This window comes from Ambystoma mexicanum, chromosome 1q (assembly GCF_040938575.1).
Source record: "Ambystoma mexicanum isolate Mex_15411 chromosome 1q, UKY_AmexF1_1, whole genome shotgun sequence".
Classification (NCBI taxonomy): Eukaryota; Metazoa; Chordata; class Amphibia; order Caudata; family Ambystomatidae; genus Ambystoma; species Ambystoma mexicanum.
The window spans coordinates 539,217,016-539,242,242 of NC_090922.1; the positions used below are offsets into that span (position 1 = coordinate 539,217,016).

Below are 25,227 nucleotides of genomic sequence, written 5' to 3' on the forward strand. Positions count from 1 at the left end.
TGTTCAGGCAGTTTTCAATTTCTACCAAAGCAGGGTGGGTGTGTGGAAATGGACCTTTCCAATAGAACTTCTTAGGGACCCAGTACTATCCGAGAAAATAATTAAAAAACAGATAGCCCTCCTGGTCAGACATCTCAAGGTACAACGTTGGATGCTTTCAAGGAAGTGCTTAGGGTTGAGGGGGGAGGGGGGGCTGAAGCACTTAATATTGCTGATCTCTCAGAGACAAGCAATTAAAGACAGTAGAGCAAAAACCGGAGGGAGAACCAAGCAACTCGACGGAGGCGAGATGGAGAAACCACTCAATGGCTTATCTTAATGCCAATTAGAGGAGATATGGACAAGAAAGGCAGAGAAGGCGATAAGGCGCACGATGCAAACATACTTTGCCAGAGCAAATAAACCAGAGAAGCTACTTGCCAGGGTCCTACAAGGGCAGCGCAGTTCTATGGCGATTAAGGCAACAGACGATCATTGTGTGAATACCACATAGAATGAAGAAATATCTATGGAAATGGTTAAATGCTACACAAACTCCTACATATCGGAGTCCCCCCAAACCCCAAGAGACATTTAGCCAAATTGGCCTTGCCACACATACCTTCCTGGATAAACAAACATGCCGAAACAACACAGGAAGGAGGTAGTCATCGTGATAAAATTTACAGACTAACAAATCACCGGGATCAGACTACTTCCAAGTGTTTTTTCCAAAACATTTAGCGCACAGCTAATCCCTAACAAATTTCGGCATATGGGTAGGATTCCTAAACCTCAAAAATACCCAACGATATGCAAGATATACACAAAGGTATTAGCAAATCAACTGGAATCTATTGAAGCTTAATAAGTGAAGTCATACGAGATTTGTAAAAGGTTGCCAAACTTTTGATAACGTTAGAAGGGGCTACCACTTAATAGAGACAGCAGAGAAGGGGGGCAAACCAGCAGTCCTGCTAGCCTTAGATGCGGAAAAGGCATTTGACCAGATGAATGGTGGTTTCTCTTTGCTACGCTTACGTGCATGGGTTTTGGGGAAAACTACCCAAAATGGTCCAGGAAAACTATAAACACTAGACCCTTGATTAACTAGCATCTCTCTGATACTATCCTCCTGCAGCAGGGAACCAAACAGTGTTAACCCTGTCACCTCCACTTTTTGCACTTTTCTTGGAGACTTAACCCGCTTGAGAGAAACAGTAGACATTAGGGGGATTCCCTTTGGTGGCGCAGACCACAAGGTTATGGCATTCGCAGACAACATGCTGCTGACTCCTCTCCGGTAGCTGTGCAGAGAGAACTCCAAATGTTTCTGCGGGAGCCTGAATTAAAGGTGAACCTGAATAAACCAGAAATATTCAATTCACCACTGAAGGGGCTGGAGCTACAAGCTGCAGAGTCCAGTTCGCCATTCGCCAGGGCAAAAAATATCAGATACTGTGGGATAACCTTTACAAATAACGTGGGATATATATATATATATATATATTTTTTGTTTTTTTAAACAGCCCACTCCTCCCCCCTCCCCCATGTTTACGGGTTATCAAGATTGACCTTTTTAAACAGGGCGTCTCTCAGTCTAGGAAGGCTACCATTCAGATGTCGATTCTCCTGAGATTTTTTTGTTTTAATCTTACATAGGCAGATAGGGACGAAGGTTGGCCGCCAGAGAAATGTAGAGAGAATGAGCAGAATACATACATGGAGCAACACAAACAAAGACATACTTCAGGCATAAGGGGCAAAAGGGCAGCAGTCACCCCAGCAAAGGCAGCCTTAATTGCTCACTTACACCACAGAAAATACTCTGGTGCCGTTTTATCCCACACCGGGAACAGGAACGTTGTGTCCTCTCTGTACAAAGTAGTGGTAGAAGGCAGTGGCATAGACTTTTGGTTTTCCCAGTAGGGGTGGTGCCGATGGAAAAAGAAAAACAAATTATTATTAAAAAGCCCCATTATAAGTATAGGGACTTCACGAAAAAGCCCTTTCCTGGCGGGTGCCTGGGTCCCGGAGAACCAGCGTACTCTGTGCTCCTGGTAGAAGGTGCCACACACACACACACACAGAACTGCCTTACGTTAGTAAGTGGGAGACTATGGTGAACCACATTACGAGACAACAGTGGGAATGGCTGTGCAGGTATACATGTTGCAATGACACTACACTCCCACTAAATTACACAAAATGTTTCCACAAACTTCATCTAACTGTTGGAGAGGGTGCAATGCACGTGGCGATTGGAGAACATTTGGTGGTCCAGCCCAAAAAAAGAGGCATTTTGGAACATGAGCAGAATTAATATGGATAAAATGTTTGCAGTCGCCCGACACAACTTGTTAGCTTTTCATCTGCTAATGATATGGGACTCTGAAACTATTTACTTGTCAAAAGCGGAAGCAATAGCAATCCCGCTCGCTGCTGCATGGCTACTGATTGTTCAATGTTGGAAATCTGAGGGAGAGCCCTCCGAAAAACGATTGGATACACAACATTTGAGATTTTGACGCCCTGGAACGGATGGCATACTCGCTGCAACAAGATTATACTGGCTTACAGAGAGACTGGGCAGAGATATTAGAGTTTCTGAAAGACGTATCCTATTATGCCAGCAAAGGTTAAGCTATAGGTTAATTGACAGATCTACTTGGAAGCTGGTAACTGACTCAGATCTCCAATAGAGACAGGCTGAGTGGTGGGGAGAATGTGGTTAGTGAAATACTGGCTGTAATTATACACATCTATTTGCCAGTTGTCTTAAAGCCAATAAAAACTAGGGGAATACAAATAGATTTAAAAAAAAAATAAAAAAAAAAAACACACTAAGCAATGAAAACTTAGTATCGACACACAATTACATATATATAAAATTCACTCGAGAAGATAGAAAGGCATTTTATTACAATACAGGCAAGTAATCAGATGGAGAAAACACTGTAGAAACACTTACTGAAATAGATTCGGGCCCAGTGCCCTAAAGTCATCCATTTCAGAAGACATACTTTTCAGGTAGGTTTACTGTTAGATTTGGATGTCGTAAGTGGTTGCAATTCAGAGTTAAAAAAGTTACTAAAGGTTCAGGTAAGTAGCTCTTATTCCCACTACACTAGGTAAGGTTTAAGAGGGGATCCTAGACTAGACCATCACTGATCTGATTCAGACAAGAGAGCTATAGAGCCAGGACCTTCCCCCTGAAGGATAATGGGTCAGAGGGGGGGGGGAGTAACAAATAGGTTAACTTACAATCCCCCCCCCCCCCCGACTTACTCATACCTCCAGAGGTTCCAGATTCCTTTGTGGGGGGGCATCCTGTGCTTGGTCCGGTTGAGGGATGTCCAGAGGTTGTGGGTGCAGATGTAGGCATTGGGTCACAGGATTTAGTTTGTCAGTCGCAGTACCTGTATTACAGTTCGAGAGACTGGCCAGTTAACCACTCTTGCCACAAAAGGACAAGGACATCTGCAGAGCAGGCGACCTCCACAGAGCACAGACTGGTTGCACAGGCGTCACCATGATGAGGCAGCAACGGGCGGTCTTCAGTTGGTGAACAAATAAGTAGGCCCGGCACGACTTCCGTTGGGACTAAAAGGATCAAAATGCAGGGCAGGCATCGTGTAGCACAAGTTTAAGATCCTCCAAGTTCCAAGGATGCACTTGGCATGGTGAGGACTGCAGCAGGCAGCCCACAAGAGAGCTAGTCAGACTACAGACGGAGTGGGGGGATATGGGGCATTGAGGGACACTTTCAAAGCTTCAGCACAAAAGGATCCTCGAGCAGTGGTAGAGACTGGTTAGTCCAATCTGTCCAGGGATTGAAGCACCGACGAGGGCCTTCTTGAAATCAGGCTAGAGGAGCAGGGCTGCCCCATGACATGCCTGGAGATTGATGCTAGTCAGCTGCAATGGTCATCAGAGGGATGCACTTCTTCCTAGGGGTCTTGGCTCAAACAAGGATCCATTGAATGACTGCAGGAGTCGCCCTTTGATCCAAGATATGGACTGTACGCACGGCCAGGTACACCAATGGTAAGAATCTGCGCCGTTCATATTGGCAGTGGCTATCCAATAACACAAACAGACCGGTGAAAGCAGAAGCTTTCCCCTAGGAAAGAGCATTCCATATATGGAAATTCCAGACTGGAAAGGGCAGAAAAAAAGGCTAAAGGAAAAGCAAACATCTTGAGTCCCTGCCATTTTGGCATTATGAGGTCAAATGCAAAAGTGCACGAGTAAAGTCAAAAACACGGCAGGAAAATATATCTGTTGCACCAGCACACCATGGACACATTACATTTGTAACCACAAAGTTAGAAAAGATAAAGTTAAGGATATAAAGTATCCCAACAACACACTTCACTGTAAGGTTGTCATGATTTACAAATGTTATTAACGAGCTAAGGCAGGTGTGCCACAGATTAGACAACTTCACTCACTGTGCGTGTGGCGAATATGAAGTACACGGTTGCATATACGGCAAAGGCTAGTATCAAAAGACAAAGTTAAGACATCTGCTGTAGGCGATATGTTGCCATTGATGAATAACGCCTGTCGGTTCAGCTAAAAGCAAGCGCATAGCTTGTTCCGTGGCTTTAGCAAAAGCAATTTACAAGACATGATCGATGCCTCTTCCCAACCACAGACTAGCAACCTCTTGTCTTCAACGACTTAATGCCTTGAAAATACACATGGTCTTGACACAGTAATGAGCTATGGATGTTCTTTGGGCAAAAAACTCATTCACACACAATGCGAGTGTGGCTTTCAAAAGACAGACTCAGATACTAGCTGTAAACTCACAGGCACTTGCCGTTAGGGTCGGCTAAAGGTGAACAGTTTTTCCCCTTTCAAACAGCAGAAAGCTAACCACAAGGGGCAGCTTCCCGTTTTAAGATGAGCTCGTAGGAAGAGATGCTTCTGCGCTGATAAGAAGCCAAAGGCAGGAAACAATATCAAAATAGAAATACACGGTTAGAGTGGCTGAAGACAAATGTAGCCATTTCCCTCTGAAGAAAGACATTCACTAGAATGAGGCTTTAAAGGGGTCAGTGAGCGAATGGCACGCTTTGCTTTTGTCCATACAGAGAGCACATTCACTGTAAGGTAAATATCCAAGAGGTGAAGACGGTACCTGTCGATTGAGTTTTCACATAGGTAAATCATGTGTGCAATGCAAACCGAAGCACAAGAGCAGGTTCAGACTCTAGACTTTCTCTCCAGACCGAGGAAGTAACGCATTTAGTACATGTAGGCTAAGTCACGCGTGTTAATATAAAAAGCACAACAGACTAAGGGTATTCGGCAGCAGGCAGCCACGAGCAGACCACGAGATCTTGGGGGCTGGGGAGAGCAGTCGATAGCAGGTCAGAGCAGCAAGCCCAGGAAATCGCGAGTCTCGAGTGTGTTGGTTGAACCTTTTTGCATAATAAGACTGAAGGCGCGTTTTATTATGTTACTCCACTCCTGATCATACCATAGTATAGCTTAGCCTTAGACAAACATAACATGAACTCAATTATCGCTCAAGCTGGTGTTTTAAAATGATGAACTGTACTATCTTTGTTCAATGCGAATCATGTTTATAGCTTATGCAATAATGCTCTCTCTATATTAACAGTATGCTACATGTTTACTGCTCCAATCATAGCAGGTGGAATGATGATCAAATCTTGTAGAGACCAGAGATAATATTAAATATATTGACTTGCTACCTTCCAGTGTCAGCTTCATATTTTGAGTAATGCTTCATATTAAGGTCTCTCTGAGTAAAAACAAACTACACAATATTTTCTGGCTGTATTTTGGTCAATTATGACAAGAGGTGCAAACACTCAGGGAAACTGTCGAAGCGCTAGGCTGGAACCCATGAGGCACCTCTCATCATAATTTAAGACTTTTGATTCTGTGCCCACGCCACACAGCCCTACCTAGGGTCGAGGGGGCGGGCAGGGAATCACACCCCAAGGGGTAATTAAGTCAAGGTAATGTGTGCAGCTTTAGACATACAAGAAATCCACTAGAGACATAGCATCTCAGTTTTGACTTCTGAACCAAACAGTTTCCACATAAGAATGAGATATAAGCAAAGGAAGTAAAGCAGAAGACTTCACTTGGCTCCAAAAAGTCAGGTCAGCAGTCAAAAAGCAAAAAGAAAGGGTGTCCCATAGAAGTATGTGGGAGGAAAACAGCAAAAAAGCTTTTTTTCCCCCTCGCAGAAGTGTAGCAGTCTTGGTGGTGTGGCCAGGTCAAATTACGCACAGTCCACATACTACACCGATCAAACAAGTCATCAAATGACATTGGCCCCTGATACAAATATGTCTTGAAGGGGAACAGATACCGATGTTCGCACTTAAATGTAACTCAAATCTAAGGGATCAATTGGTACACTCATTTTCCATCTTGAAGAGTGCAAAATAGCCAATGTGCAGCATGGACACATGGCCCTCTCAAAGGACACTATCAATGTGGTTCCTGTGCTTCATGTAAATCTACCAAAAAACTATAGTGCTTTCAAATAGGAAGGCAAACATGGCATAGCAGTTCAAATTGTAAAACATTGACAGTAGTATTGTGCATTGAATGCCCTCGAGGCCTCAGATATATTGGACACACTGCAGGACATGCAAATATTTGCATGGGTGAACATAGGTCCCATATTAATTTTAAGAACATGAATGTGCCACTACTAATAAGACACTTTGTGGATGCTGGACACACCGGACGAACTTCTGCGGTGGACTGTAGAGAGTGTCCATCTCAAACAGTTAACATAACGAAAAATCTACTGTATAAGAAACATGTGTGGATTTATGGGCTTGACAGTCACAAACATGGCCTTGATGGGATTTTGGCTGGGCTTCGTTTACCCAACCATCTTTGAAGAGACTAATTAGAGAGATTCCCAGACCCCCCCCCTTTGTTTGCATAAATTAACTTTGGGTTTCACCCTAAGTTAACAGGGCGATCCAGATGTGGACCCCTTGCTCACTGTTCTTAGAGAGGCACCAGTTTCACCTCACTGATGATGCCCAACAAGGCTGAAACACGTGTATGGGGTTACTGATGGTACTCTTGTTCAGAGGAGAATTGCCTAGCATTTCGGCGCTGGACTGCTCCTGGGCAGGACAAAGGCTGATATGTGGGGAAATTTCTTCTCTGTGAAAGGGACAGTGAGCTAAAGACTTGGTAGAGTCTCTCCCAGGGGTTATTCACCCAAGAACATGTCATTGGGCTGTGTTTGTGCTGGTAGAGAGATTCCCAGGCCCCCCCTTTGTTTGCATAATTAATGAGCCCGTATCCTGTATACTGCCACACAAGGTTATTAAAGTGCAGAAGTGCTTGGGATCTAAGAGCATATTGCATTTGTAGCAGCAACAATTTGGAATTCATAATGACAGTATAATGGGTATTCTCATAAGATGACATATGTAATCAGCCCATGAAAATAAGATAAAAATGTCGTATTTCTAAAGTCCATAGTGCTTGCTGTCTGCGGGCATAATGCATTCCTAGCTGCAACTATTGAGAGAAAAGAATGACAATGACATACATTTAATCAGTCCATGCAAATGAGATAAAACGTATTACTTAAGTGTGTAGTGCTTGACATCTAAGTGCAAAATGAATTTATAGCTGCAACAATGGAGAGAATACAAGGGCGATATGATTGATGTTCTATTGAGATCAAGAACATGGGAAGCATTAGGACGTGGAAATAGGTTCTTCTCTAGAATGGTTATAGGTATGGTCTCTAATCAAGCCTAGTGAATAGTTGCTTAAAGTGCATAGTGCTATAAAAAAAAATTTAAAAAATAAAAAATAAAATAATTAAAAAAAAAACTGTATGGATACAGGACAGATAGGAAAAGTCAACAAGAGATGACGAACGTCAGAGTACTTGGGATCTGGGGAACAAAGGCCAACAGAAAAAATGTAAAAAATAAAAGCTTCTTATGTTCCAAGAAAAGTGTAAAGTTCTTCATTGAGGTTGTGTCATTTTGGTTTTTTCGTTTCCATAATATGAGTCCACAACACATGATTAGCTTTAGACTTGTGTCTCAGAGCATCATTTGCTGTAGAAAGGGGCGACAATCTATTTCATGACATTTTTTGATTTAGTCTGTAGGACCTGATGAAGGCATTTAAATTCATGCTGCCGAAAAATGTTTCATAATAAACTATATGATTTACTTCATGATTCTTTTTCAGTGCCAACAGACAAAAAGGTCATCTGTTACAATGAGTTTGTTTTTTCTTTACCAACACATGTTTGCATGATGAAATCATGTACAATATATGTGCAAACATGTATACATTAGTACTGAATGAATCTAATGGGAACGCACATTGGCATACATGATCCCAGGTCTGGAACAGTTTGTTGAGGTGGCTTGTGGCAACATGCAGTAGGAGTTGGGTTGTGACAAAGTGTTCCATGCAGTGCGCCCGATAAGATTTTGAAGCAAATGTATTTTACTCCCTACAAAGTTGGGAGTACAATTATTTTTTAGGGAGTAAAAAAGTAAGTCCCTTTTGGAACATGAGTATTTTATAAGCAAGTAAAATAGAAAGTTTTATAACTAATATTTCTTTGCACCAAATTATTCATGCACATTAAAAAGATACATGTGTACCTCTTCAGGTGAAGCAGCAGAACTAGATTATTTTATTCCTGTGGCATTAAGTGTAATACATATCCATGGAGCTGTGTGGATGAGGGACAACATCCTATGTGTCGGTTTCCATTTTTGTTGGGATATTTTTACTCCCCATTTTTATATTTTGGGAGTATTTGCCTATTTGTAAGGAGAAAAGTAGCAGTTACACCTCTTGGCTGTAGGGCTGGTTCCATGTTTTGTCTGGCTGGGGGGGGTATGTATGACATGTATCTTGTGTGGCAGAGTGAGCGTGAAGGGGATTGCAAAGTGGTCAGACCACGACGCCCAGATTTCATTTTTCTACAGAGATGCGAGGTGTGCTTGAAATCTGAAGGTCAATGATGTTGCCCGCTAGGTGAGTCAGATAGGTGATTGATTGTGAGGTCATGGGGGTGAACGGAGTGAGGATACTTTACAGTATAGCGTTGTTGTCTGGTAACTACAAGGGTTGAAATCAGTGCGGTAGATATTGGTGCTGTGGTTGTCAGTCCAGTCAGTGAGGAAGCTAGGATTGTGTTTTGTTGGTGGGGGGGGAGGAGGGTGTACATTAGTTGGATAAATGTGGGGTGTGGGTGTGATGGAGGGGCAGAAGTGAGAAAGCGTCAATAGAAGTGTGTGGGGCTGGCAAGTGGGCATGTGTCTTTGTATATGGCAGTTCCACCACCTTGTTTGTGGGTGATCCCTGGGGTGGATGAGATGGTGGAAGGAGGGTAGAACATCAGGGATGAGAAGGGTGGTGGGGTTTTCAACAAGTATCTGTAATAAAGTCTGTCCGGGGAGTGTGTAGTAACATGGCTTTTGTGCGAGTGTGCAGGTACAGTGTAGCAGTTGAGCAGAATGCAGATGTATAGATTAGTTGTTTCAGTGGAATGTTATGATGCAGTGCTATTTGAATGTGGTTTGGGAGCTTTGTGCATCTCATGTTTGTGTCAGCCAGTGGCAAACAGGGAGTACATGGGAACAAAGTGAAATAGAGAAAGCTATTACCACCAGCACTTAGCTCTAGATACCCCAGGGAAAGTGCTTGTATTCCCATAGTAATCAAACAGATGAGCAGGGAATAAGAAGCCAGTCCTCTTTTAGGCCTCTATGAAGCAGTGGCAGGACCACAACAGGCAGGTGTGAAGGGAGCCTCCAAGTGAAAAAAAACACTGGCTTCTAAAATGAGGGTTCAAATCTACCCTTACTTGTGGAGGAGACAAACAAAGTATGGTTGAACCAAGACTCTCGAAATGTAAGAGTACACAATCTCCATGTGTCGAAGCCAGGTTATGCTCGCACTATATTTATGGACTAATAATTCCAATATATTGTTGCAGCAAAAGGCGTGGCCCACTAAATTCCAAACGCCAACCCAAAATAGAGCAGTCCATCTTTGATAGGGCAACCTCCTGGTCCTGGTTTAATAGCAAATTGGCAACAATTTTGTGAACATCCAAGAGATGTTTTAGAATGTATTTTCAATAGCACCTAAGCCTCGAGCGCCCAGATCTTAACCCCACACAGGGCCAATGATGCCACTTTAGAATTAGAGATTTTTAGAGCGGCTTTCTCTGAAATACCAACCATTTTCTGGTGGAAATGGCGGCCCCAATGTCTGCCTCATGTTTTGTTGGGTCCATTTGCATTGAAAGGCCTCTGGGTAGATAATTTCAATCATATGTTGACAACATCCATCTCCTTTATGTTTACCAAAAACTTTAAGACAACAAAGCTGGCCAAGCACCACGATCTTCGATTTCGCTGGGTTCAGATTGCGTTCATTACAAAAGATCTTGAACGTGAATAGTAATGTTACCACAGTGTTCTCCTTATTGCAATGATGACTGCATTGGCAGCAAAGATCGGTGGAATGTTCCCGTTTTCAAAAGGTTGGGACATCCGGCAGTGCATTGACCAGTGTCTGTTCAAGGTTGAAATACATGGCGGACAGCAGCGGGACCAAAACACACCCGTCCAATGCCCTTGGATACTGGAAAAACTTGAAAGTCTTAGGTACTCCGAAAGACTCAATGAGCTGCCAAAGATTTCATATATCACCAAAATCAAAGGCAGTTTGCAGGTGCATGAAGCCCAGAAAAATGCGCTCCCCCAAACCCCTTATGGTCCTGCACGTTGCGGTCAAGTAATGTAATGTCAAGCATTATCTCAGTTTCTAAAAACAGAATTTGCTTGGTGATAAGTGTCTTTCAGTGGACCCAATCTTGCATCTAACCAACTTCCAAAAATCTTTGCATGGCTATGCAGGCTCGAGGCTGTCTATAGCATCCAGCCCTTCTTAAATATTACCATTTGCCCAGTTTCCAGGATGCTGCCACCACTAATCTAGCCTTCACATTAATGAAAACGCACAGTATCGGTACCCACATTAGCCGGTCCAGCTTTCTACATTTGGCAGTGGCAGGTTTTGATGGACACTGCACTCCTACATTTTCTGTAAATAAACTACCTCGCCCGTATCACTGCAACAAAAATGCATATTCTACATTTTTGGTTTATTTTTATTGATTTTTTTACAATGGAGAAAGATTTTGCCACCATTCAAGCACCACCCGTTGACCGCAATAGAAATCCTACATGAACTGTGACCCTCTACGGGAAGCACTCAACGCCACCCTCTCAACCCCTATCGACCGACATGCGCCTCTGAAACAATGCAAACCAAAAATCATCAGCACCATGGAACAGACAAGAAATCGCAAAGAAGAAAAAACCTGGCGCCGCTTCAGGACCACATCAGACCTGGCACTCAAAGAACTCCAAGAAACACACTGACAACTGTTCAACACAGCCATGGGCTCCTATCAGAACATCAAATCAGAAGCAGACAACAAAAGCAGAGCCCTCTTTAAAGAGGTCAAGCACTGGGTCAACCAGCTACCAAAACCTGCAATACCACACCAGGGCCCGCTAAATCTTTAAAATTCCACTAGACCTGCAAGTCGAGTAACTTATTTTATCTACTCGGCCTAAGAGAAAAGCACTCGGTCCAGAAAATCATGAGATAAACACTTTTTTTTTTATTGGAAAAAATATTTTGACGGGTGACCAACTTTAACAGTGGAGTCGATGGGCCTTTCCACAAGCGCAAGAACAAGTAGCAGCATACTTTTTTTTTTTTAAATCACAGCTAATTCGAATATAAATCGCAAGCACTTTCTGTTGAAAAGAAATAGTGACACAAACAATTGCCAGCACTGTCTGCCTATAATATGTGCCTTCAGCTTTTCTTAATAATGGGAAAAAGTGGCAGGCTTAAAGAACATTGCGTAACATTTCAAACAAGTTACTGTCTTCTGACGAAACTACTTCAACTGCTTTTTAGCTTCTTGGTCCTGGTAGTTTATGGCCCATAATGTGTCGCCAAGGGAAGCTGGGTGCTCAGTGATCTAATCTGCTCTGTGCACCTTTCCCCGGTTGTCATTCGCGCATTGGCAGGTTATATTCCTCAGCCTGTTTGCTTTCTTCTGGCCTAATGAATTAATGCTGGGTCACGACTATGACTGGAGTCGGGGGCCATCACAGTTAAAAGCAAGCTTTCCACATGCAGGGCACACCATTATCCAAATGCGCATCTTACACTTTGTAGAGAAAAAAAAGTAATTTCCAAACACAGAAATGCTGCTTAAACTTGCATTCACTAGTTTTCTTTGAAATGTGATTTTTTGGGTCAGACTACGGCACAAATACCCTGTAATGTGTGCCCCTCCTTTGCGTTTTATCACATGTTATATTTTTGAAGATTAACAAGAATATAACAAACTGCTGAATCACAAAAATGCTCCTGTGCTTAAAGCATTTATTAGGAAATTAGACTGTGGGTGCAAACCTTTGATTTTCACTACAGGGGCAGAAATACCCCCACCTCCACCCTGAATATATTAGAAGCAGCAGGCCCACAAATGCTTCGACAGTCTTTTATAGCACTGACTTTTTTTTTTAAAAAATGTTTTGTAAAGAATGGCAAAATGTAATACGATTAACAACTAATAGATAACATCTCAGCAATGGTCTCTCAACCTGCTGAGCTACCCTTGTAAACTTCTGTAGAGTGTGCATATGGATCTCTTAATGTACTAAAAATCGCGGCATTACTAACAGAATTTTGGGTGCACCACTGGCATGGAAGTTTTTTCACATGGAATTGATGTACAGAGTGGGGTTTGAAAAGAAGCAGCATGAAAGAAGTTGCCCCAATTTAAAACTATTATTTTGAACATTTCCTTTGAGAAGAGTTCAAATGCCAACTCCGCCACCTGAGAACTCTGCTCCCACCCTTTTCCATTTGCACTACAGGAGGTAAGGCCACTCCTCATGGTGCATATGGGCTACAATTGTTGTCAGCGATAAAGAAAAGACAAGTTAGGGCAAAACAAGTCTGTAATAGAGGACAGACCTTTACTTATTACAGTCGTATGCGAGTGAGTGGCACTTGCAGGCAGTCTGGGGAGTGAATAAGCAATGGTTACGATTAGGTTATGAGAAATTAGAAAATCTTGTAAAACGTAGGGTCATTAGCACATACTGGTGAATCTGTGCCTAGGTTACCCAGGTTACTTAGTGCGCAGACTTTACGGGAAGGTTTATACAGAAGTGGGGGTGATCGCAAAAGTCAACTTGACGGCGGTCTCAGTGAATGGAGGCGCCGGAAACCGCATTAGGAGTTGGAGGGTGATGGGGCGACTGAAGGCTGAGGCGCAGGGCAAAACCGTTGCCAGAAAGAGGTGCGGGGCATCTAAAAGTAGGTAGGGTGCTGTTAAATATTAAGTAGGAAGGGATATGGGATAATTCAGGGCAGAAGCGTGGGGCAACGTGGTTGCAGAGCAGCTGCTGGGCAATCTGAGTGCAAGGTGAGGATGGCACAGGTCCGCAGATGTGGCAGCGCTGTGGGAACGAGAAATTAGACTTGGTGTTGCTGGCAGGCAAGTGCGGATAAGAGCTGTGTGTCTATATGATAACAGTACCTTGTATCTTGGCGGGAACATGTGAGGACAAAGGAGTGGAGCGGGGGGGAAACATAGGGAGACATGCAGCGTTGAGCACTGGCAGTGGGAAGGGCGTAAAAATATACTGCAGGGTTCCTCGAATACCAAAAGGCGTAGTGGGCGAGGAATTTCAACTGCTGGTATTAGATACACTGATTTGGGTGCGGGGTATGAGGAGGGATGGAGCACACTTGGAAGGTGAAGCAACATGATACAGAGACATACTGCATACGGTGTAACCGAAGCGGGAGAAGAAACTATATTCGTAGATTTGCTAACGGAAGAAAAGGTTGGACATGAGATGGTTTGCTGTCTTTTTCCAACTCTCGAAGTGCAGGCGAGAACTTTCAGCTACTGAAAAGCTGTTACTGACTGCCTCAGCGGCCTACACAGGGCTGACATTTACCGCGCCTGAAACTCCAAACTCACGGTGCCCAGGGCAGAGAGTCATGGGTCATTTAACACGCCCATTAACGCCAAGATGCACTGCGTCTTGCTCACATTGGGCCTAAAATCTGTAGGCGGCAGGTGAGAGATTTCCATTATCTAAGAATAGCATTTTCGCCAGTAAGGTTGAGTAGCAAGGAAAAAGGAGCTTGTCCTTCATACAAATTACCCGCTAATGCGAGTCTGCAAGTTGATTTTTCGTGGCCTGCAGACTCCATAGAAAAATCCACCGCCTTCAACAAAATCGCCAAGATTCGCCAGCACATAAATATCAGCTCTGCATCCACAGATCCACCCCACGAAATCTCCAAACCCTGGACAGCGTTCAAGACAATCTCTACAGAGGACCTGGTAGCAACCCTGGCCGCCCTCAAAGCCACATCGTATGCAGACGACATCCTCCCAGCATCCATCCTCAAAACCCTCCCTGCAGAAGATATGCAGCTCCCTAACTCAAGGCACCTTCCCAGCAACCCTAAACACAGGACAAACCTCCCCCCCCTACTAGAGAAACCCACTCTAGATCTTGACCACCTACGTAACCCCCATCACACATCTTCCCTTCCTTCATAAGATCATTGGTAAAATCAGTAGTTGTGCAACTGCAGCAACATATTGATACCAACAATCTCCTCCAAACCTACCAATCCGTGTTCAGACCCAGATGCAGGACGGAGACGGCAACTATAAAGATCGTCAACATCCTTGACGATGGCCACACCTGCCTCTTGAATCTACTCGACCTCTCTGTCGCTTTCAACACAGCAGACCATGGGCGCTCACAGACACCGTACATCGGTGCATGGGGATCAGCAACCTTGTCCTACCTCAACAAGCACCAGCAGTTTGTTCATATGGACTCTGCTAGATCGCCAATGCTACCAGTCACCTGTGGAGTCCCTCTGGGTTCTATCCTCTCCAAACTATACATGGAGCAGCTGGGAGCCCTCCTAGACACACACACATACAGCATCCACCAATATGCTGATGACACAGCTTCACCTCAAGATGGACTCCATCCAGGACATCCACAGGCTTAAAACCTGCCTCTCGCTGATCCGGTCTTGAAAGCCAGGGCATAATTGAAGCTCAACCCCTACAAAACCGAATTCCTACTCCTCACCAGCAATACAGACACGCATAGTGAAGTATCCTGCCTCCTGCAGGATCTACCCTGAGCCAGTATCAACAAGGAGCAGGAACCAGGCTGACTCAGGTATGTAGAAAAGGAAACACGCTTTATTCTCTTGGTTACAGGTTCAGTTTTGTATATAGGAGGGAGAGGGAGAGGGAGAGGGAGAGGGAGAGGGAGAGGGAGAGGGAGAGGGAGAGGGAGAGGGAGAGGGAGAGGGAGAGGGAGAGGGAGAGGGAGAGGGAGAGGGAGAGGGAGAGGGAGAGGGAGAGGGAGAGGGAGAGAGAGATTCTACCCTGGTTCCCTGCCCAGCTCCAAGCCCCTAACTGTCTCTCTGGAATCCCCCAGGTGCCCCAACACTCCAAGCTCCCCTAGCATTCCAACACAGCTCTTACACTGACTCAGACCTCATTCATACACATGCAGGATACAACACATAGCTCAGAAAACTCAGACATCTTGGTATCAGCTCTCCCTCATGCGGAAAGTCAAGCCCTTCCTAATATCCGAGCAGCTTTAGATCCACTGTTAAAGCACTGGTGCTACCCTACATGGATTGGGGCAATGCCCTCCTCGAAGGCCTGCTGTCGTCCTCCCATGTGCCCCTGAGAAGTGCCCTACACGCGGCTGCACATCTCATCAAGGGTCTACGCAAATAAGACCACATCAACCTTCACTGGCTCCCACTGCACACAACAATCACCTCCAAGTCTTGCATCATCTATAAGGCAGTCACCCAGCTACCTCACAGAGAAACTCAGCATCTCCAGTGGACAGCGTACCACCAGATGCCAGGACACGTGCAGTCTTGAAATCCTATGCTCCAAAAAGGAAAGGACCAGAAAACAAGCCTTCTTTTCCAGCATCAGACTCGCCCCCACGCTGCTACGATTAAAAAAAAAGTACCTCAACAAATAAGCCATCACGCTGCAACCACTCGCTAAACACCCCTCTCGTCCCTACTACCCTGTACAGCTGTACCCCCCTGTTCCCCTCTGTATACCCGTTATCTCTGAAAAGCACTCCGTTATGCATCCGTACTGTTGTATACCTTTGTGCAGTGCTCCGTTGTGTATCTGTATTGTTGTATACCCCCGTAAAGTGTTCTGTTGCACCTCGAAGCTAGGTCCACGCGCAATACCATAATAATATGAATAACGAGAGCCCTTTAAAAATGAATGCATACAAACTAGGTGCGTTCAAATAATCACAACGACGAACAAATTGCTGGCAACTAAGGATTGTGAAAACGGGGCAAAATATATGGAGTCAGTGCGTCACCCAAGCCGCGCAGGTGTATACATGAAGGCTTATATTTTTGGTTTCGCATACTCTAAAAGGTTCATACGCTTCATGTCGGGGCAAATAACCCTCTCGCGAGGTGAAAAAATATGCTTGGGAGAACGAGGAAGTGGGCCTTACTTCACGCTGAAAAGGGGGTAGGTAGCAACTGTCTCTCTGGGAGCCGAGGGTCACTTCTTTATTTGTACGCCCATTTCTGGAGCTGCAAAAGAAGGATTACGGAAGGGCCAAGATTGTCGCTGGGGAAAGGGGCTCTCGTTTCGCCATAGGACGATGGACACTACCCCGTTGGACAGCTATTAGTAGTGGTAACACAATGTGGAGGACGTGAAGTGTGTAACAAAGTGGACCTCCAGTACTTCAGGTAAGTTACAGGTTCCTTTATTGTCCATGTCCAGTACTCTTCCTCAAGACACAGGGATGGTAGGGGACACAAGATGACAAGGGAAACACCGGGCTCACCCCCACACCCATCTTCTCAGCTCACTATTCTCACTCTCACTCCCAACCGTCACTCACAGAACCTTGCACACCAACATTCTACATAAACATTCCAAGTAGGTGATGTCACACACCCACCTAGCCTGAAAGCAGATTACTACACTTCTCCCCCCTTAGAAACACAAAAGCCAACTGCTACGCCAACGCTTCCCAGGGAAGACAAAAAGGAATGACAAGGTAGTGTGACCAGCACGGGACCTTAACACCCCAAGACACCACGCTACCAGAAATTCCACAACACAGCGGCCGCCTATGTGCAGAACCTCTGGCAAAGCCAAAAAACGGGAATCCAACAAAAGGACAGCATTAATTGGACACCAACGGACCAAGAAGGAAAAGGATTGCCAACGGCATGCAACCAAAACAAAACAACACCACTCCCTCGGTCACACCTCGAGGCCACAAAAATAAAAACACAGCACTTACGCCTGTCCCGAGCTGCCCCTCAGGACCTAGGGCTGCCACCCCTAGCCAAAACTATTGTTAGCGAACACTAACACAACTAACACCTAACCAACCTACCCACCTTAGCTCAAATCACCTTCCACTTCGGTCTGCCACCCCAAAGTCTCAGAGCTGCCCCTCCAAGCGCTAACCAACCGCCCCCAAAGGAAGCAACAACAAATGCCCAACAAACTGAGGGACCACTTAAACAACTTTGACAACAGTATGAGGAAGAATCACAACACCATGCTGCTACTCTGCACAAAACCGTTGGCCATTCCCTCTATCCACCAAATCCATTTCAAACACACCAGGAGACAACCTGACATACCAGACTCGGAATCAGGAGGCACACTGGCACAAAATTGAACCTCACCTCGTCCAATAGGATAACACTATGGACAGTCAGAAAAACTCAACTCAGGCATAGCGACCAAAACAGAGATAACAACGCTATGAATCACTACAGCAAACAACTGCCCTGAGAATAAGACTCCGCCAAAAGTGACTTACCCTGAACTATCAGGCACTAATCACCACAGTAATGAGGGAGATACTTAATCTAAAGTGACCTACCCTGGAAAGACCAGGCACCCAAGAACATCTAAAGTGACCCACCCTGGACAGACCAGGCACCAAAGACCATAATCACACCTCACTCCAAGACACCTAACCTGAAACCACACAGTTAGATGCACCCAAAGGTCAGAGATCAACAACACACGCAAACATAGTGACCAACCCTAGCACCACCAATGCCAGGCACTAAGAACCAAATGCAGTTGAAAACACATGACCTCAGATGCGCCAGAACACTTGCACGCACCCATACAGTGCACTCTCGGACCAAACACTGATAACATTAACCATACACAACATGACATAGCAATAAGCATTAATGCAGGCATCATAAAAACACATTTCAAGATTGAAAACATTGCACAACACATGTTGAAAACATTGCACAAAACATGTTATTAGATTAAATGATGACCCCCCCTGCAAAGTCCTCAGGTGTAAAATAGCACTAAAAATATGTGCAAAGATAATGTCATTGTTGATTGCTTGAAATCAGTGTTCCCAATGAAAGTTGGCCAGTGGACCACCACCCTCAAGTCCATGAAAATTCTAGACCCCACACTTCACTTCATAAGTAAGAACGCACCCCAATCTACACCACTAGGGGTTAACATTAGTCCCAGTAACGCTCCATCCACCCGGTGAAACATTAATATAGGATTGGCATTTACAATCGCAAAAATGGTTAATCAGTACACCTCCGAAGAGCATTTAATTACAAACCACCCACACCAACCCTTCAATTTCAGAAAGGGACCACCCCGACCCATCTATACTAGGGTACAGATTTCCCACAGGGCCACAACACAGTGACACCACAGGAAACAAACAACGGCCACCTACATCTAAGTGGGAAATCCCCGCCTTGAGACTAATCAAAGGCGCTCATCTCTAAACAAATGGGCCACAACAGATACAGCACTCAAACACAGGCACGCGGCCCCACACTAACCTGACCCCAAATTTCGGCAATCCATTAATCCGGAACCTGCTCCAAAGCCCGCACTCTATGAAACAGGCCTCATAGATTCATCACTTTCCGGCACATTTCCAAACGCAGTTTGAAAACCAGAAGAAATCATTCACCGCCGTGTAACGCTTCTCCGCTCTCTCTCCGGCACGTATATTCCTCTTCCAACGAGCTGTGAACGAGGCTTGGAATGCAGGAAGGCAACGTCCGCCGCACACGTGACGAACTGGGCAAGCCTCTGCCAGCTGAAACGTCACCATTGCTGTTTGATGCATAGAACAACAACCAAGGATCACGCGACTGCTGTAGGAGCAGCGCCCCCAACTGTGACGTCACCACACTAAAGGAAGCACTGGCCAGGCAGCACCTCGGGGACTGCTGCCTCACCGACATCAGGCGCACCCTGCATGGAGCGCAGGCAAGGGCCCGATCCCTCGACTGAGACGGGACCGCCTCCTCCTTCATCCAGACCGCGACCACGGACCAGCTGACCACACACCGGATGAAGAGCGGGATCTTGAACCAATGCCGCTCCGCACACCGACGCCGCAGCAATGAGCCGGCACCGCCAACAAAACGAACCGCGGGAACATGTCCTGCCCACACATCAAGGGAAGCACCATCATATAGTCCCATTGCCGGAAAACCGGGAACCGAAGGAACACAGTGTGCCCCACACGGCTGCGCAAATGGAAACACGCACATCAACGGCCCCAAAACTCCTCCAGAGCCTAGCGCCTGATACCTGGCATAGCTCGGATACGGCTCTCTCTTCCTGGACAAGGGAGCACTTAAAATCCATGGGCAGGACACACAGCCATCAGCAACCAGAATGGCAACAAAAGTCACAACTGCACCTCCCACAAAATGAGGCGTATTTAGCACGGGCCTCACTGAGGGCAGCAAACTGGATACTCTTGGGCCAAACGCGATAAGGGCCCGCCTGGGTGTGGGGGGAACATACGGGGGCGGTGTTCCAGGAGTGCTGCACCCCCCCCCAGCAGCGCCATACGAAAGGCAGTCCACCTACCAACCCATCCTCGTCGCCAGTGTAACAAAGTGGACCTCCAGTACTTCAGGTAAGTTACAGGTTCCTTTATTGTCCATGTCCAGTACTCTTCCTCAAGACACAGGGATGGTAGGGGACACAAGATGACAAGGGAAACACCGGGCTCACCCCCACACCCATCTTCTCAGCTCACTATTCTCACTCTCACTCCCAACCGTCACTCACAGAACCTTGCACACCAACATTCTACATAAACATTCCAAGTAGGTGATGTCACACACCCACCTAGCCTGAAAGCAGATTACTACAAAGTGCATGCCTTTCTGCGCCGGGAACAGAGCCCCGTGCCTTCATTAAAAGGGGGGCGGGGAGAATCAACACAGAGGATCCGAGGGATTCCCCATATGACACTACACCTCCCCCCACCCCCACTTGGGATGATTAAGCGAAAAAGATAGTCTGCATACTCGAAGGAAACCGTTTTGACATCTCTGATTTTGCGGAATAAATTATCCCCTTGCACGGATACTCTATATGAATGGATGACTGCTGGCTCACCGCTGCTGGAGGTGTGCTGGGGTTCCAAGGGCGCAGGTAGCAACGGTGTCGGAAGCCGAGCGAGCAGGCTGTGGAAGCAGAAGTTTCTTTTTGCTGGATTTACTTAAAACACGTTCCTAATTCACAGCAAGACCTACTCTACACTCGCTCAATGCTGCATACATCCCCGCCGCGCTATTTACTGACGTCACTCTGTGGGAGGGACGCAGGGGCGGAGCGGACCAATCCAAGGTAGCGACTGAGCATTTGTGCCATAAACCCCCCAGCGGGTGATTGGGGAGGACCATTTTTCCACCTCCGGGTCACATGGTGGGCACCGCTAACGGCGAAACTCGCGCGTGCGCAGTGCTGGCGGCGGTTAAGCCACATACCTCTCATTTAGAGTCGGAAGAGAGAAGAGATCCTGGTAGGATTAACATCCAGAATCTGACGTATGTAGGGCGAGGCCTATATAGAAACTGATGCCAGGTACACGCGAGTTAGAAATTCCAATATATCTGGTACTTGATATGACTGCATGTCAGTTCGATAACAGCAGCTGTGACATTTAAGCAAAATGTTATATCCTGTGCTGGGCATCAGACTCCATGCCCAGAGTTTGATAGAAGTTTCCTCTACCTCTCAAAGTTACCTTAACAAACGACACCCCCATATCCCCATCTTTCTTTAGATTTTTTTAAAAATACTCTGTGCAGTTGCTGTGCTACAATTTGAATGCTTTTGACGAAAGTGTCCATTAGGGTTGCTAAATTCCAAAATTATTGACACGAGTTTTGTTTGTGGGGAAGGTGTGCTTGTCATGCCAACTTGTCCTACTTCTTAAGAGTGTTTTACTGTAACATGTCTTTATTGTCCTTTCTGCACAATAAAATATATTCAACAGCCAAGTCCGTACCTCCCTCCCCCCCTCTCCTCTTCGCCTGTACGCCACCGCTTCCCAATAAAATGCACCATAAGGGCTCATCCTGCAGCTCTAAGCAATGCAATACACCTCCAGATAGATCCTAGCCCTCCATCTCTTGAAACCCATTCCACCAACCAGGCAGGCCTACCTACATTTAAAAATCAAAAACCCGGAGATTTCTCTGCCTTCCCACCCCCCTCCATCACATGCAGTGGTGAAGGTGGCATTTGAGATGGGTTTATAGTTTAAGCACTTGACCACATATCTTTTCAAGTCAAGTTGTTAGGAGTATGTGATAATGTTTGGCTTTCAGACAAATAATATGAGCAGAACAAAAATCTTAGTAAATTATCTTGGCAAACATATAACACCTTAAAGAAATATGCTAAGCAAAAAACAGTATAAAATTGTAGCCCTCACCATGAATGTTGGAATAAAAGTTCCAGAATGCAAAGTAATGCACGTCTAAAAAATGGCATTTGTTTTGCAAAAGTACTTTCGAGGCTTACTGCCACATAACAAAATATACTGTGATCAATAGCCTGACTATAGGCATCCTCCTTAGATGTGAAGACAATGTTAAATTCTGCATACATGTAAACCCTTGTTTGCGTGTGTTAAACAAGAACCCCAAATGAAAATACGAGACTGTTTAAATGCTTCTGTCTTTAAATAAGGCACAGAATTGGATATTTAGCAGGAGCTTGATTTGGTTTTTCTGATGTAAAATGGCTAAAGCCGCCCTCATTTCCTATTGATGACCATTAACAAATACGTGTCAAGTGTTTAAGTGCCCCAGTGGGGCCCTGTGGGCTTTGCTGCCTGAGCAGCATGCACAGTGTCTCTCACATGCATCCATTGATCCCTGTCGAGGCAATACAGCCAATGCAATTTATTGCAGCCTGACAAACCCAGCTTTCCTGGAGACGAGCATGTAAACCCGAAGACTCCGATACCAACCCAAAGGTTAGGCAGGTCTGCCACCAACCCTTCACGTAGTTGCACATGCTTTCCATTTCTCAACCCATATTTTGAACCAGACTCTTCTTCCACATTGAAACCGGAGGAGCAGAATTTAATAATTCCTCAATGAGCCAATGATTCACCACTATGATAGAAGTTATTTTTCCTCCACGCTCTCTCTCCTGCCCAACTCGTAATGAGGCCAGATATCTTTAGTTACTCTTCACAACTGTGAGGTCTTTGCCACATTTCACCTACTTCACCATGCCCATTTAGTTAGCATGGAATTCACGACTGTCCTTTACCAGTATGTTGAAGCCATCCCTCAACTCTCCAACCAGGAGATTCTTTGCTGTTTCAGAGACCACAGCCCATAATGCAAAAAAAAACTTGGCCAAGGTGCGGGATGCATTTAGTGCTTTCAGGGCAAGGGGGCCGTAATTAATTTCTTGGCCTTTAAGCTTCCAGTCCCTTGCTCTCCCTGTCAGGGGACAAATAGGGGAAAATGTGGTTTGGAGGTAAGCCATTGTGACCTTTACCACCAAACCATATGGGGATGCATGAGTGAAGTGCTGCAAGACCATATCCTTTATCTTTTTTGGAGGCACTGCTGGGATCACCTCTGGTGTGCCTATACCTACCCTACCTTACCTAGTCATTCCTACCCTTTTCTTCCTATGGCTAGTGTACATAAGTTTCCATTTTCTTTTGTGTAAATACATTTTTTTTTGGCAAATTTGTGGATCGGGATTTGTTGATACTCTTGTAATCATTGTGTTTCAGATTTCTGGTGGATTTGCCACCACAGCAGATTGACAGGCACCGTCTTCATGAATTGGTTCAGGTAGCCAACTGGGCTGAGCGTGAGGGAATTAACACTGACCATTAATTCATTGTAGATGATGTCCCATGGAGCACACCCCTATATCAGGTGCTCAAATTGACAGTGTCCCTAGAGATCCTCAAAGGCCAGGTTGAGTGCCTGGGTAAAGGCCCTGGCCTAGCAGGGACCAGTATCCAGGTATGCCATGGGTTTAAGAAAGTCAACCCTGAGACATTGCCCCTTACCATCCACAGGGGTGACTCAATAGTGTCCTATCCTCTTTGGGCATTAAACAACTGGACAGCTTTAGAGGCTAGACTGCCATCCACGCCACCTATGCCTAGCTGAAGCCCTGCCTTGCCCAGCACTGCGCACAGTCACCTTGCAGAGCCAACTGTAGGTGCCATCATTGCTGTGCCCGCAAGCAACCCTAGTTCACCTGGGTATAGCACACATCAGTTGTACACGAAAGGATAGAAGCACCACACTGAATGCTTCCTCCATGGAGAATGCTCTCAAGGATGTGTTCAATGAGGCCCTAATGATGCCATCAAATCATGGCGACTATATCTACCGGACACCCTTCTCATGGGAGAAACCGACCCTGAGAGGTAAAGAGGAATATCAGTCAAGGGTGAACCAGATCAACCAGATGATCCACAACTGGAGAGCTCCTGATAGGGGGACGCGTGTTAAACAAGAACCCAAAATGAAAATGTGAGACAGTTGAAATGCTTCCGTCTTTAAATAAGGTACATAATTGGATATTTCACAGGAGCTTGATTTGGTTTTTCTGATGTAAAATGGGTAATGTCACCCTAATTTCTGATGATCGTTTACCATTAACAAAGATGTGTTTAAATGCCCCAGTGTGGGCCTGTGGACTTTGCTGCCTAAGCAGCATGCACTGTGTCTCTCACATGCAACCATTGATCCCTGCTGATGGAAGGCAGCCAATGCAATTTATTGCAGCCTGACAATCTCAGAGGTTTCATGCTCTTTCCAGAAGAGCACGAAAACCCAAAGGCTCCAATCCTAGAGGTTAGGCAGGTCTGCCACCAACCCTTCACGTAGTTGCACATGCTTTCCATTTCTCCTACTTTATTACATTTCTAAGGACAACCCGTATTTTGAACCATACTCTCTTTCCACATTGAAATAGGAGGAGCGGCATCTCGCCATTCCTCAATGAGCCAATGATTCACCAGTATGATTGAAGTTATTTTTCCTCCACAACCACACCATCTCCTGCTTTCGTTCTTCAACCACCACTTTAGTAACTTGCAGCATTAGTGTGCTACCCCTTTTTTTTATTGTGTTGTGGTTTATTAGTAAAACCTTTCAATTAGTAAAACAATTGTCACAAATGGAGATGAATAAAATACAAATAAAAAGTTAAAACGTTGTGGGTACAATCTGCTTCCAGTAATCCTATGTATGACAAATTCATATTTTATTTACAACTGCCAAACACCATGTCAAGATTTAAGAAAAGCTATTCATATACACATGCCATACAATTAAGCTAAAGTGCAGTGCTTTGTTATTCCCCGAGATTCTTGTTTTAAGTCACAACAGTAGTAGCATCAGTCTATAAAGTCTATATAGAGTAGTAGCATCAGTCTATAAATGATTATTAAATTAACAATATTGGAACATACTTTAAGCTTTTTGAACTCTCAAAATGTTCAAATATAATCAGCTATTGCCTTGCATCCTGAAAGCCCACAGATATTCATTCACCTGCCAAGTCGTATTGAGCATAAACAAATGGACTAAAAAAACAGCCCTAAGGTTATTAACAGCAATAAATAACTAAATGTTTTAGGGTTTCCAGTCTTCTGCACGCCAACGTCTACAAGCAGTGCTATTACCCTTCCAATTGGAAATTGGTCATAGGGCTCAAACATTCACAAGTAGGCAGTTGGTTTAACTTTAAGTGCATGTAAATAT

At 45.1% G+C, this 25,227-nt stretch overlaps 2 protein-coding genes across 2 annotated transcripts in view; one reads left to right on the forward strand and one right to left on the reverse strand.

Moving 5' to 3' along the window:
* Positions 1–20,855, reverse strand: part of PAFAH1B3 (platelet activating factor acetylhydrolase 1b catalytic subunit 3) — a 171,169-nt gene extending 150,314 nt beyond the window's left edge. The window contains exon 1 of the mRNA XM_069640961.1: positions 20,585–20,855. The gene's annotated coding sequence lies outside the window, so the exon portion shown is untranslated. The remainder of the gene's footprint in view (positions 1–20,584) is intronic.
* A 55-nt stretch (positions 20,856–20,910) lies between these two features.
* Positions 20,911–25,227, forward strand: part of PRR19 (proline rich 19) — a 374,021-nt gene continuing 369,704 nt past the window's right edge. The window contains exon 1 of the mRNA XM_069640960.1: positions 20,911–21,052. The gene's annotated coding sequence lies outside the window, so the exon portion shown is untranslated. The remainder of the gene's footprint in view (positions 21,053–25,227) is intronic.